Source organism: Mesocricetus auratus, unplaced genomic scaffold, assembly GCF_017639785.1.
Source record: "Mesocricetus auratus isolate SY011 unplaced genomic scaffold, BCM_Maur_2.0 Super-Scaffold_4256, whole genome shotgun sequence".
In the NCBI taxonomy this organism is placed as follows: Eukaryota; Metazoa; Chordata; class Mammalia; order Rodentia; family Cricetidae; genus Mesocricetus; species Mesocricetus auratus.
This window is the reverse complement of record NW_024429182.1, coordinates 95791047-95803528: the sequence shown is the minus strand read 5'-3', so window position 1 is coordinate 95803528 and position 12482 is coordinate 95791047. Positions and strand designations below refer to the sequence as shown.

General features: G+C 42.1%; 2 pseudogenes; both read left to right on the top strand.

Annotated features, from left to right (window-relative positions):
* Positions 1-785: 785 nt before the first annotated feature.
* LOC101825484 lies at positions 786-1332 on the top strand (annotated as a pseudogene).
* Positions 1333-10393: 9061 nt separating this feature from the next.
* LOC101827152 lies at positions 10394-11340 on the top strand (annotated as a pseudogene).
* Positions 11341-12482: the final 1142 nt, after the last annotated feature.

The window sequence follows — 12482 nt, the reverse complement described above, 5'->3', positions numbered from 1 at the left end:
ATATTATTACTAATAAAATTCATGGTTTCCATCATTAGGCTTTGTTGATAGCCTAGGTTGACAGTAATTTTATTTATAAATTTGGTGCTTAACTGGGTTCATATTAGTGTGAGATTGACTAGATAATGGAAGAGAAGACTTAGTGGATTTGATCGTGGTAAAAAAATTATAACAATGGCTGTTTTCTGAGTCAAAATTGAAGAATATTAATGACAACATACTGGTGAACTCACAGTAGCTATGGTTACCTACATGAGTTCTGTACAAGATCAAGCCAGTCAACAGTCCAGCATGGGCGGAGAAGATCCCTTGAGCCTCCTCCTCCTCTAGCTGAGGACCTGGTAACAATTAATGCCTGCTGAAGGAGGGGGAGTCATTTTTCTTTTGGAGTGTGGAAATTGGTATGTTGTCCATGGTCCTTGGCATGAGGTGGTTAATGGATTAGAAGGTTATGTATAAAAAAAATGAAGACACGTTTGGGCTGGTCTAGGGGTGGCTGGGAGGAGACAATTGATGTGGATATGATAAAGATACATTACATACATATATGCAAATGTCAAAGGATAAATAGAAATATTCATACAGAAACAGAAACAGACGAGCAGTGGATGGGGGGCAATGGGAGGTGGGGGAAGGGAATGGGAGGAGAGGAGGGAGGAGGAACTCTGGTCAGGATGTAAAATAAATGAATAAGTTTAATTAATAAAAATTACTAAACAGAATATATATCACACAGAGTGGGCTTGTAGTTTAGGAAGAAAATAGTGATGGACCTTGTTGTCGCCATGCCCGCGGACATCAGCCAGTGGTCCGGGCCCCTGAGCCTGCAGGAGGTAGACGAGCTTCCCCAGCATGCGCTGTGGGTCGCCTACGCCGGACGGGGTGGAAGAGGACGAGTTGGGCAAAGTGCTGACGCCCACCCAGGTTAAGAATAGGCCCAGCAGCATTTCACGGGATGGTCTTGACCCAGGAAAACTCTACACCCTGGTCCTCACAGACCCCAATGCTCCCAGCAGGAAGGACCCCAAATTCAGGGAGTGGCACCATTTTCTGGTGGTCAACATGAAGGGCAATGACATCGGCAGTGGCAAAGTTCTCTCAGATTACGTGGGCTCTGGGCCTCCCAGTGGCACAGGCCTCCACCGCTACGTCTGGCTGGTGTATGAGCAGGACAAGCCACTGAACTGTGACGAACCCATCCTCAGCAACAGGTCAGGAGATCACCCTGGCAAGTTCAAGGTGGCGGCCTTCCGCAAGAAGTATCACCTGGGAGCCCCCGTGGCGGGCACCTGTTACCAAGCAGAGTGGGACGACTACGTGCCCAAGCTGTAGGGAAGTAGGGGAGCCGTGGAGCCTGGTGGTCCTGGGGACTCACCACAGTATTGTCAAGTTGTGCAAAGCATGCTGTTTCTTCTCCTTTCCTTCCTACCCCCCCGCAGGGAGTTCTGAGCTAGGGTAGAGGTTAGGGTGATTTCCCGCTGCCCATTCTTATGATTCTAATAGTTGTATCCCAGTTTATGTTTGCTCAAATTTAGGCTCAGCTGGGGGTGTTTGGTGTTTTGATAGAATCCCCGTATTGTTAATTTAAGAAGCGCAGCTCTGAAAAGCAAGGTACCCTGCCAAAAGCAGGTCCACTGGGGAGAGGGCTAGTGTTGTCTGTGAGTGGTTTGACAAAGACTGTGTCCAGAACCAGGCATGGTTGTTTTAAGAGTCCCCCCCCCACACTGAGACAACCCAAGGCTTCCACTTCAGTCAAGTGCTGACAGTCCAGCGTGGTCAGGCGGCTGCATGGGTGTCGATGTCCTGTAACCCCAAAGAACAGGGCTTCTGTGCTGAGGCGTGGCCATGGAGAGAGGGGCTAAGTCTTGCTTCTCAGTAGCATGAGCAAAAGTCACTGGAGTTGCTGGGTGTGCTAATCTTGTCTGTTTATCGTCAAATAAAACTAAAAGGCATTGAAAAAAAAGAAAATAGTGATGGAATATGATCTTAGTGAGGTTAGTGTAATATATGTAGATGGCATATATGTGGGCAACTAATTGTAATTATACAGTAGGATGTCTGGAAATAGTGAATCTGGAAGTACAAGAGTGGAAGACTACAGAAATGAATACCTAGAATAGAGTGGAAAGAAACACAGAGCTGAGGAGGAAACAAAATTGAGAGTATGAGCAGCAAGAATAAATAAAAGAAATGTGCTATACACACTTATTCAGCCCTAAAAACAAGGCCATCCTGTTCTATGCTACAACATACTTGAACCTGAAGGCATTGTGGTAGGTGAAATAAGTCAGATACAGAAAGAAAACATAATGAATGACAAGCACGCATGGAATCTATAGCAGCCAGCCTCACGGAAGCAGGGGTAGAGTAGTGGTTGTCCAGTAGAAGGAGGGGAAGCTGGGGAGGCATTCAAAGGCTCAACACTTTAGTTATGGGAGATGGATATGCCTTGGAAATTTGCTAAGATCGTAGACTTCACCACAAAACCAAACCCAAAGAAAGTATGTGAGGTAATGAGTATTTTGATTAGCTTTATTATGGTGGTGAGTTCAGTGTACATACATATCAAAACACCCTTTGTGTACCTCAAATACATACATGTTTTTAATTTGTCAATTACATGTCCGTAAGTTTTGGGCAAAACGAAGAGTGAGAAGAATTTGTTGTTCACTTGGACAATAAGCTGTTTGCTCAAGGGTGATGACATCTTACATGTGTTTGTGAAGGAAACTAGCAAGTTTACCAACCAGCACTGAGGAGGAAAAAGACAATGCCAGTCCCATATGAGAAGCAGTTTTTACAAGGAAGTCAGTAAGTACTGGTCTGGATATAAACTCAGGAAGTATTTTGCAATAAAAATCACCTTAAGTGATTTCATATCTTAAAAAGCATCAGTACGTCTTACTAGCTTAAATAAAATACTTCAAAATATCCACAGATGAAAGACTTCACTAGATGATTTTCTTTATTGACTTCATTTCTCCGTGACATAAATTTTGTGAAAGTATTTGTCTTATCCATTCCTGTATTTGGAAGTGCCTGACATGGAATAGATTTTCAGCAAGATTTTTTTTATTTACTTCAAAAAGATTTCTAATAAGTATTAAAATGTGAAATTTTCTATCAGTAATAAGATAAAATACATAGAAGTGAAAACATTTCTGTTACAGTTTTCTTCTTTAGAACACCACATATTTAACTCAAATAATTTGGAGTGCACATAGGAATCTGATGGGAAAAGTCCTTCTGTGTATATTCGATTGGTATAAATAAAGCAATGTTGGCCAACAGGGAAGCAAGATTGGTGGGACTAGGAGTCTAGGAGGATTCCGGGAAATGTTGTGAAGAGAGTCGTTGCCATGTGATCTTCCCGGGAAGAGGACATGCGTCTTCATTCTCAGTAAGATAAGACCTTACAAAAATATATATTAGTAATTATGGGTAAATAGAAGTTCAGAGCTAGCCGATTAGAAACCATAGCAAACGGCCAACAGCTTCATAATTAATATAGTGTCTCGTGTGTTATTTGGGGGCTAAAGTGGCAACGGAACCTGGGCAGGAATCCCGCAACAGGGATTAGTATGCTGGGCTGGTGATAGCTCAATGAGTAAAAAGAATTCAATCCTACAGTGGAAGGAGAGAATCTGATGTGGGATGTCTTTCTGTATGCTGTGAATATGTGTTATTTTAATTGGTTGATGAATAAAGCTGTTTGGTCAATGGCCAGGCGGAATAGAGCCAGGTAGGAAATCTAAACAGAGATATGGAGAGAAAGAAGGTGAAGCTGGAGAGACACCATGTAACAGCCTAAGGGGTAAAATGCCGGAACATTACTGGCAAGTCGTGGCCATGTGACGATACACGGATTAGTAAAAACGGGTTAATTTAATTGTGAGAGCTAGTCAGTAATATGCCTGAGTCATTGGCCAGACAATATTAAGCCTCTGAATGTTTATTTGGGAACTTGTGGGCGGGAGATTAACTTCCATTTGTAAGAATCAGATTATAAAAGTTATCCTCTGACCTGCACAACACTCCATGACACGTATGCACTCAATTACACATACATAAATCATATATCCCACACATATACACACATCAAACCAAACCTCAAAGGAATTGTGTGTCACACACAAACAAAAAGTTAAAAATTCTATGTATCAGAGAATACTCTTAACAGAACAAACTAGAAGCTATGTAAATGTGCAGCAGTGGAAGAATAGAGAACAAAGAGGTATATGAAGAAGGTTTATAAGGAGAAAGGGGAATGGAGAAAGCACATAATTATATTATAATCTCAACAATTAAAAATTGAGAAAAGGCATCATGGCCTGACAACAGTGCAGAATATTCAGTCACCCATTTTCAAGAAATATTTATAACTCTTCCTGTGGCATTGTGCTAAACTGTAGATGGATGCAGCTGTAATAGAACATGTGGTGGAACTGTGCTGTGCTTTGGTTTCTTGACACACCAGGTTTTACCTGTTCCTGCCACAAAACAACAAAAGTAAAACTATGGATATTCATTTTCTTCCCTATGGTGACCATTTGACTATGCGTACAATAGCATCATGCGTGACACTTTGAAAATATGCAACAAAATTTAATTAAAAAGTAAACATGCTCCCCAAAGCAGGGAGAATAAAGAAGTCATGTGGTTGCACACTTATTACCACAGAAAGTCAGAACATGCTGGGTAGACAGTGTGAATTCCCAAAAACAGTAGACAAAGAAGCTGGGAGGGTTATCAATGCACATGCTTTATTGATGGTCACCAGATGCCGATTAGATCAATCGTTCTACAGGCACAACAATGTAAATACACTTTAAATGGACTTTATTTTATTTGACATTTTGTTGTGATTCTATCAACACAGTGCTAAGTCAATGTTGGTTGAATGGGTGAAATTAACAAATGAATGAATGAATGAATAAATAAATAAACAGATGTTTGAAAAAGATAGACAGGATTCCAATACTTAAAGTGTTTATTCATTTAGAAGTGTTTCTTCTTTTAGAAGACAGGGTCTAAGAGGATCATGTGGAATAAAGTTTGGGGCCCTCCAGAAGGCTTTTAGCCTTCCTGTCCTCTGGCCTTATGTATTTCCCACCAAATCATCTCATCCAACCTCGTGGAAGTCCTCGAGAATGCTTTTCACTATGGGCTTCCAGTGTCCATTCACAAATGAGTTAAAAAGGGCTTTATAATTATATTCTTGCTGTAGAGGAGATACTAGGGGAGAAGAAAGTCTCATGGGTCCCTGGGGATGCTCAGAAAAAAGTAATTTGTTCTGCAGTCCTCCCACAGAGTGGCACACTGGCTGTGGTACAGCCTTCTGCCATGTGGACATTCTGGGACTCAGATGGAGCATGACCCCAGGTGGAGTCTGAAGATTGTGATGGGCACTTTGTGATGAGGACACCAGCCTGGTGCTTCTGTGCCCCCCACCTCTGCCTGTGGACATGAACTATGAGTCTGAGAGTAGTCAGAGACATCTGAGAATAGTCAGAGGACAGTCCAGCTGCTCCTGTAGAATTTTGGGACTTAGTGGAAACATGAATGGAACTAGAAATGAGGCAACTTCCTCTTGACCTCTAAACCCATCTCCATTGTGACTCTGAAGAATTGCATTCCCGTATGAAGGTTGGATAAATAATAACTTATACATGGTTATCCTAGAGAAGTGGGCTTGGAGATTTGTCCTGTGAGGACCCAGAATGATAGATAGTTCATGTTCCCGAAATGAATTAATAAATTCTACCCTTCAAAAAGCTGCCACAAACATGTAAGATTAATTACACTTTAAAGATACTTAAACTTATTGCTTGTTAGTTTCATACATTTAAGTAATGAATTTTAGTCATCACCACCCCCATTCTTTGCCCTCAGCTTCCTCCTTCTCCCACTGAAACCCTTCTTTGAGAGACCCTTTTCTGCTTTTGTGCCTTCTTTCTGTGGGTGACCCACTGAGTTTAATTAGTTTTTTATCTCAGTGTGGGCGGAGAGTTATTTATTGCATTCTTATGCAGTGCTATGGGAAAGAGGGGTGTCTTTGGTTTTATGATCATCATGTACCTTGTACTTTGTGACTACACATTAGATTTCGTACTCATAATCCTTTTAATAAAAAATAGAGTGATTTAATAAAAAATGAAGTGGGTAATATGTTAATGACTCAAATGGCTATGTTTAATATAACTTTATTTTTTTTAAGAGCAGAAGGCGGGCAGGACTTGTCCCAAACCTGCAATTAGATGACCCTTGGAATAACTTCCCAGTCAGCATTTACAGTTTTGTTTTGCATTTTTAGAAGAGCTCTGGCTCTGTCGACCAGGGTGGACTTGAACTCTCGACCCTCCCAGCACTTATTTCAAGTCTCTGTCACAAGTGAGTGCAGTTCAAGTTGGAACTGAAGAAGCAGGCATTTTATCCCATGAGTTTCCTGTTTCGAGAGCCTTCTTTTCTGGTAAATGTAAGAAGAGGCTGGAGGCAGGGCTTAAAAAGGAGTATTCTCTCCAACTCACAGCTCCCAGAGGATGCTTACCCATGAGAGGAAAGCCAGAATGCTGAATGAGGATGGGCAATTCCTCCGTGTCTGGGAAAGCTTAGGTGTGGCTGTGTGGTGTCATAGTGAAGGCTTTTGGTGTGAATTTTGAAAAATGTGTGTTAGTGCACACATCTTGATCAGAACTTGTGTGAGTAAACTCATAGGATGGTGACTATAGAGTTGAATGTGGTGAGTGTGTGTGTGTGTGTGTGTGTGTGTGCAGCTGGTGGAGACGGAATTGAACACAGATTATTCTAATGCTTACATTAGCTTCTCCTATATCACACTGTCAGCTGCATCTCTGAAGTTGCAGTATATCTAGAATTGGTGGGGAGTGGGTGTAATCAACATAGAGGAATGAAAGTTTGAAATATTTTTATTGCGTGGTATTTATGTATTTGGTGTATGTATGTGTGTAGTTCTGCACATGCTACAGCATGGATGTAGAGGCCAGAGGATGACCTGTGGGAGTCAGTTCTCTCCTTCCACTCTGTGGATTCTAGGAACTGAATCATGTCATCAGGTTTGGCAGCACAAACCTTCTCTACACCGAGTCAGCTTGCTGGCCCAAAGAAGGCTTTCAAATTTAAAGGAAGCTTGATGCTATCTAAACTTGGATTCAAATATTAGCCTGGCTAGTAGCAGGCTAATATCTGCTTAACTGTTAGTTTCTTATACAAAGTTGTGATAGTTTCAATTTCATAGATTTAGTGTGAGGTTTAGAAGTAAGAAATACATTTAATAGTCATGTATTTAATGATCACTATTGTAGAATTTAGAAGTATAACTGATAGAGATTAGAGATTACAGATAGAAAGACATGACAGGTGACGTGGCTTTGGCAATTGTGAATAAGTAGGTGATTCTGGAGAATGCCATGCAGTGCAGCGCTTGGGCTGCAGGGAGATGGCAATGGGCGAATGAGGAGGGAGGCAAGAGGGCAGGAGAGGACAAAGCTTGCTTTTGTGAAGCAAAAAGGAGATGAGGCATTTGAACATGTGTACACAGCTGGATCAGTCACGGGGGGGGGGGGAAGAGGTTGACATCACTAGAGTGATGGATTAGTGTGGATTGACAAAGAGAGGATTGGGGTCCAGCCCACAGATGGGGCCAGCCTTGCAGAGAGGAAAAGGAAAAAGATGACTGCACACAAATCAACTTGTAGGTACCAAGTGAGGGTTAGGAGGTCTGGATGTTATAGTTGCCTGATAAACCAAGGCAAGGTGGATTAGGATAGACAGGAATCCATTCAGGTCTGTTCTGGGGATCCAGATTCCAGCCTATTTGGACAAGCTGGTGACCTTTGCTCAGCTTGTTCTCCTCTCAGGAAAATGGGAAGGCCACCACAGTCAGCTTGGGGTGTGGTGACTGAAACACAGAGACACAGAGACCAGAGCACAGCCAGTCCTAACAGACTTTGTCCTCTCCATTCATCTCCTCTTTGCATCATACACAACACTGCAAGAAAGAACTACTTAAAATGCAATTTGTTGTTGTTGTTTTTCAAGACAGAGTTTTTCTGTGTAACAGCCCTGGCTGCCCTAGAATTCGATTTGTAGAACAGGCTGGTCTTGAACTCACAGAGATTCTCCTATCTCTGCCTCCTGAGTGCTGGGATTAAATGTGTATGCCACCATTACTCAGCCTCCCAAAGGAGGCAGGAGATAAAAAGCTTAGATGGGCAGTATTGATTGACTACAAAATGGTAAAGATACCTCTGTAAGAAATGTCTATTGAAATGTTGATAGACCGGCATTTAGTTCAATGGTAAAATATCTGCCTAGCACCACCACCACTTCCATCATCGCTACCACTGCCACCACCATCACATATAGCTAGAAAAACAAGGACAAATTAGACTTTGCCAGGCTGTAGCTCAGTAGTAGAGCACTTGTCTAGTGTGCACAAGACCCTGGGTTTCATTACTATCAGCACAGTGAGAAAAATAAAGAGGGGGCTGCATTTGCAAGAAGAGAGAAAGGCTAGAGATGGTGGAAAATAAAGATGCATAAATAGGATAAGAGCGTCTAGGACACAAGTCTGGTAACTCTTGTATGCATCACCATGTAGTCTTCCTGTCATAATAGAGACCTGCGGTCAAGATGGAGGTCTCAAGCAACAGCATGAGATGTGTACAAATCTTGCTCCCTTCATGTCCTCTCTGGACTCTCAGCTCCGGTTTCAAAAGCTTTTTCAATGTTCCTTTTCCTGCAGCTTCCTTTTATTAAAGATTCTTCAGTGGCTCTTAACCACTCCAACATAAATTCTAAAGCCTTAGAGTTGTATGCAGCCCTTCATTGTGGTGATAGATTATTTATAATTAATTAAATCTTACCTGAGGATTCAAAACTAGGCAATGGTGATAATATACCTTTAATCCTAGCAGTCATACTAGCAAGCCATAGAGCCAGGCAGTGGTGCCACTCACCTTTAATCCCAAGACTCAGCAGACAGGCAGATGGATCTCTCTGAGTTCAAGGCCACCATGGCCTACACAAGAATGATAGAGTAATAGAGCTCATGCCTTTGATCCAAGCACTTAGGAACACATGCCTTTAATCCCAACACTAGGGATATGGATACAGGAGTGATATGGCTGGGCAGAGAAAGGAATATAAAGCAGGAAGAGACAGGAATCAAGAGCTTTTGCCCCTGAAGACCCTTGGAGACAGGATTGCCATTTTGGCATGGTAAGTAGATCTACAGGATTGACTGCTTTGCTTTGCTGATCTTCAGACAAACTTTAATAAATCATAAATAATATATCACTACTCCTCACTCCTCACCATTATTGTCTACCATGTCTTCTTGGCTGTGATTTTATCTAGCCCCCAATTCCTTTGGGACGTCTTTATGTGGCTCACGTTTTTCGTTATCACACTCCTTTACTTGGCAAGCTCTTACTTATTCTTCCATCTTAAGGCCATGAAGCACTTGTAGGAAGCACTTTCTGAGCTCTTTCTCACATTTCTTTTATGTTGCTTGTAGTATGTAAGTAGACATTGTACTTGGCTTTCTGTCTCTTCCTCAGACAGGTCCTCAAACACCCATCCCTTGAGGAAAGCCGATGCTCAGAGTGCCAGCTAAATTGATAGGCAACTTGGTTGCTACTTTTCTTTTGAGAAGTCATATTCCATGGGAATTGTAGCTTGTTGCTCAAAGCTTGTAATTGTTTAGAAAAACCCATGTCTAAGACCTGTGGCATTTTAGAGTGGGATGATCTGTCTTAAGGATGAACCACCTCATCTTTTCCTCAAATTTAAGTGATTGAAGGGAAACCTAGGTTAGGACAGCAATTTATTGTGATCTATACAGTAGGTAGAATGGCGAGGATCTGTCTACATCTCCTTCCCAAGAGACCTGTCGTGGGGTGATGCGGAAGTCCTGTGTATATGTCAATAAAGCACTGTTGGCCAATAGGGAAGCAAGATAGGTGGGACTAGGAGTCCAGGAGGACTCTGGGTAGGAGAAACACAGGGAGTCATCATGTAGCCTGCCAGAGAAGTAAGATGTCTGTCCAGTAAGAGAAATACTTAGATGGGTTAAATACTTAAGTCAGAGCTAGCCAGTAAAAAACAAGCAAGGCCAACAGCTTCATAATTAATATAGCGTCTTGTGTGTTATTTGGGGACTACAACGTGGCAGAGCCCAGGCGACTGGTGGGGAAAAACCAAAGCGGCTGGCAAGGAAAAGGCTTCTCTCTACAGTGGGGTTACCAGGATTTGCTGTTCTATCCAGTGGAAAATGACATGTTCTGTCTTCCTCATCCCCATTCAGGTTTTTGGGAAGAGGGAGGTGACTATCATATCTTATACTCCAATGTACACTTGACCTGGCCTGGGCATGGCAACTTTTAACAACATGGGGACCAGACATATACTCTTTATTCTGCTGGGCATCCCTGGCCTGGAAGACCAGCATGCATGGATCTCTCTCCCCTTCTTCATCTCCTACATGGTTGCACTCTTTGGAAACAGCATTCTCATCCTTGTAATCATCACTGAACGCAGCCCCCAAGAACCCATGTACCTCTTCCTCTGCATGCTAGCTGTGGCTGACCTCATCCTGTCTACTACCACTGTGCCCAAGGCTCTAGCCATATTCTGGTTCCATGCTGGAGCAATTTCCCTTGATGGCTGTGTCACTCAAATCTTCTTCATGCATGCCACCTTCATTGCCGAATCAGGAATTCTGCTGTCAATGGCATATGGCCGCTATGTGGCCATCTGTGACCCACTGACTACAGCACAGTGCTCAGTCACATGGCGATTGTCAGGATCAGCCTGGCTGTGGTCCTGAGAAGCTTCCGTGTGATACTCCCAGATGTATTCCTGGTGAAACGACTGCCTTTCTGCCACAGCAATGTGCTGCTGCACACCTACTGTGAGCACATGGTTGTTGCTAAATTTGCCTGTGCTGACATTGGTGTCAATGTCTGGTATGGCTTGTCTGTCCTCCTCTTTACTGTAGTGCTTGATGCCTTGCTCATCTTAGTCTCCTACAGTCTCATTCTCTGTGCAGTCTTCCGCCTTCCCTCCAGAGGAGCCAGGCAGAAGGCTCTGGGCACCTGCGGCTCCCACCTTGGTGTCATTTCCATGTTTTACCTGCCTGGCATTTTTACCATAATTACCCAGAGGTTTGGGCACCATGTTCCTCTCCATACCCACATTCTACTGGCCAATGTCTGCATGTTGGCCCCTCCCATGCTGAATCCCATCATCTATGAGATCAAAACCAGGCAGATTCGTGAGCGTGTACTTAGTCCCTTGACTTAACAGTGGAAACTATGATGAATTGGATTAATTAGGTGGCATATTTACCATACAGACATTTACATTGTTTTACCTACTTTGCAAAGTCTGAAGACTGAATCAAGACTTCCATGGAGAGTGTACAAAGGGACTTGTCCTGACTTTCAAAGTCACTTTACCATGTGACTAAAGAAAGATAATGTTTAGAAAGTATGGACTTTTGGGTCAGGATTGAATTCTGACTTTGTTGATGATGCTGGTGGTGGTGGTGTTGATGATGATAGTGGCAGGTTGGACCTTGGACATATTACTTATATTCACAGAAACCATTCTTAGAATATGTTTGGAACATCTTTAAAAGAGAGATGCTCACGCCAAAGTAACTAAAAGAACAAGAAAGTCTTACTTACCTGTGATTTTTTATCTTATAATCCATTTATGTGATTTATTACATCTATTGACTTATTATGTCAATCAATTACCATATCTCAGGAATAAAGCTAACTTGGTCATGGTGGCTAAAAAAAAAGAAAGTCTTACAATGAATTTTAGTAGTGCATTGCAATGAGAACATCCACATTGAATCTAGATTAATGCAATTGTGTACATATATTTAATTTCACCAAAACACATAAGTTAGAAATTTTAAGTATAATGTAGTTTGATACACTAGAAAGTCATTTTTTGTAAACATGGTGGGGCATATACATGCACATGCATGTATCTTAGTTGGGAAGTTGACTATGAATATCTTATGTGGACAAAGCTTCAGGCTTATTACTATTGTTTTGCAAAGTGATGGATACACTCCTCTTATTTATTAATCATTAGCTTTCATTGTAGAGATCTCTGTAGATTGACTTAAGGACTGAATTAAAACATTGTGAACAGCCGGACGTTGTGGCGCATGCCTTTAATCCTAGCACTCGGGAGGCAGAGGCAGGTGGATCTCTGTGAGTTCGACACCAAGTCTGGTCTACAGAGCGAGTTCCAGGACAGGCTCCAAAACAGTACAGAGAAACCCTGTCTCGAAAAAAACAAAACAAAAACAACAACAAAAAAACCCATTGTGAACATTACAGCTTAATGTTTATTGTAAAAACATCACATTTTAGTTTTCAGTCTTGTCACATTCTTCATGTTTCTTGATTATGCTCTGATTGTATCTTTATCATTAGGCT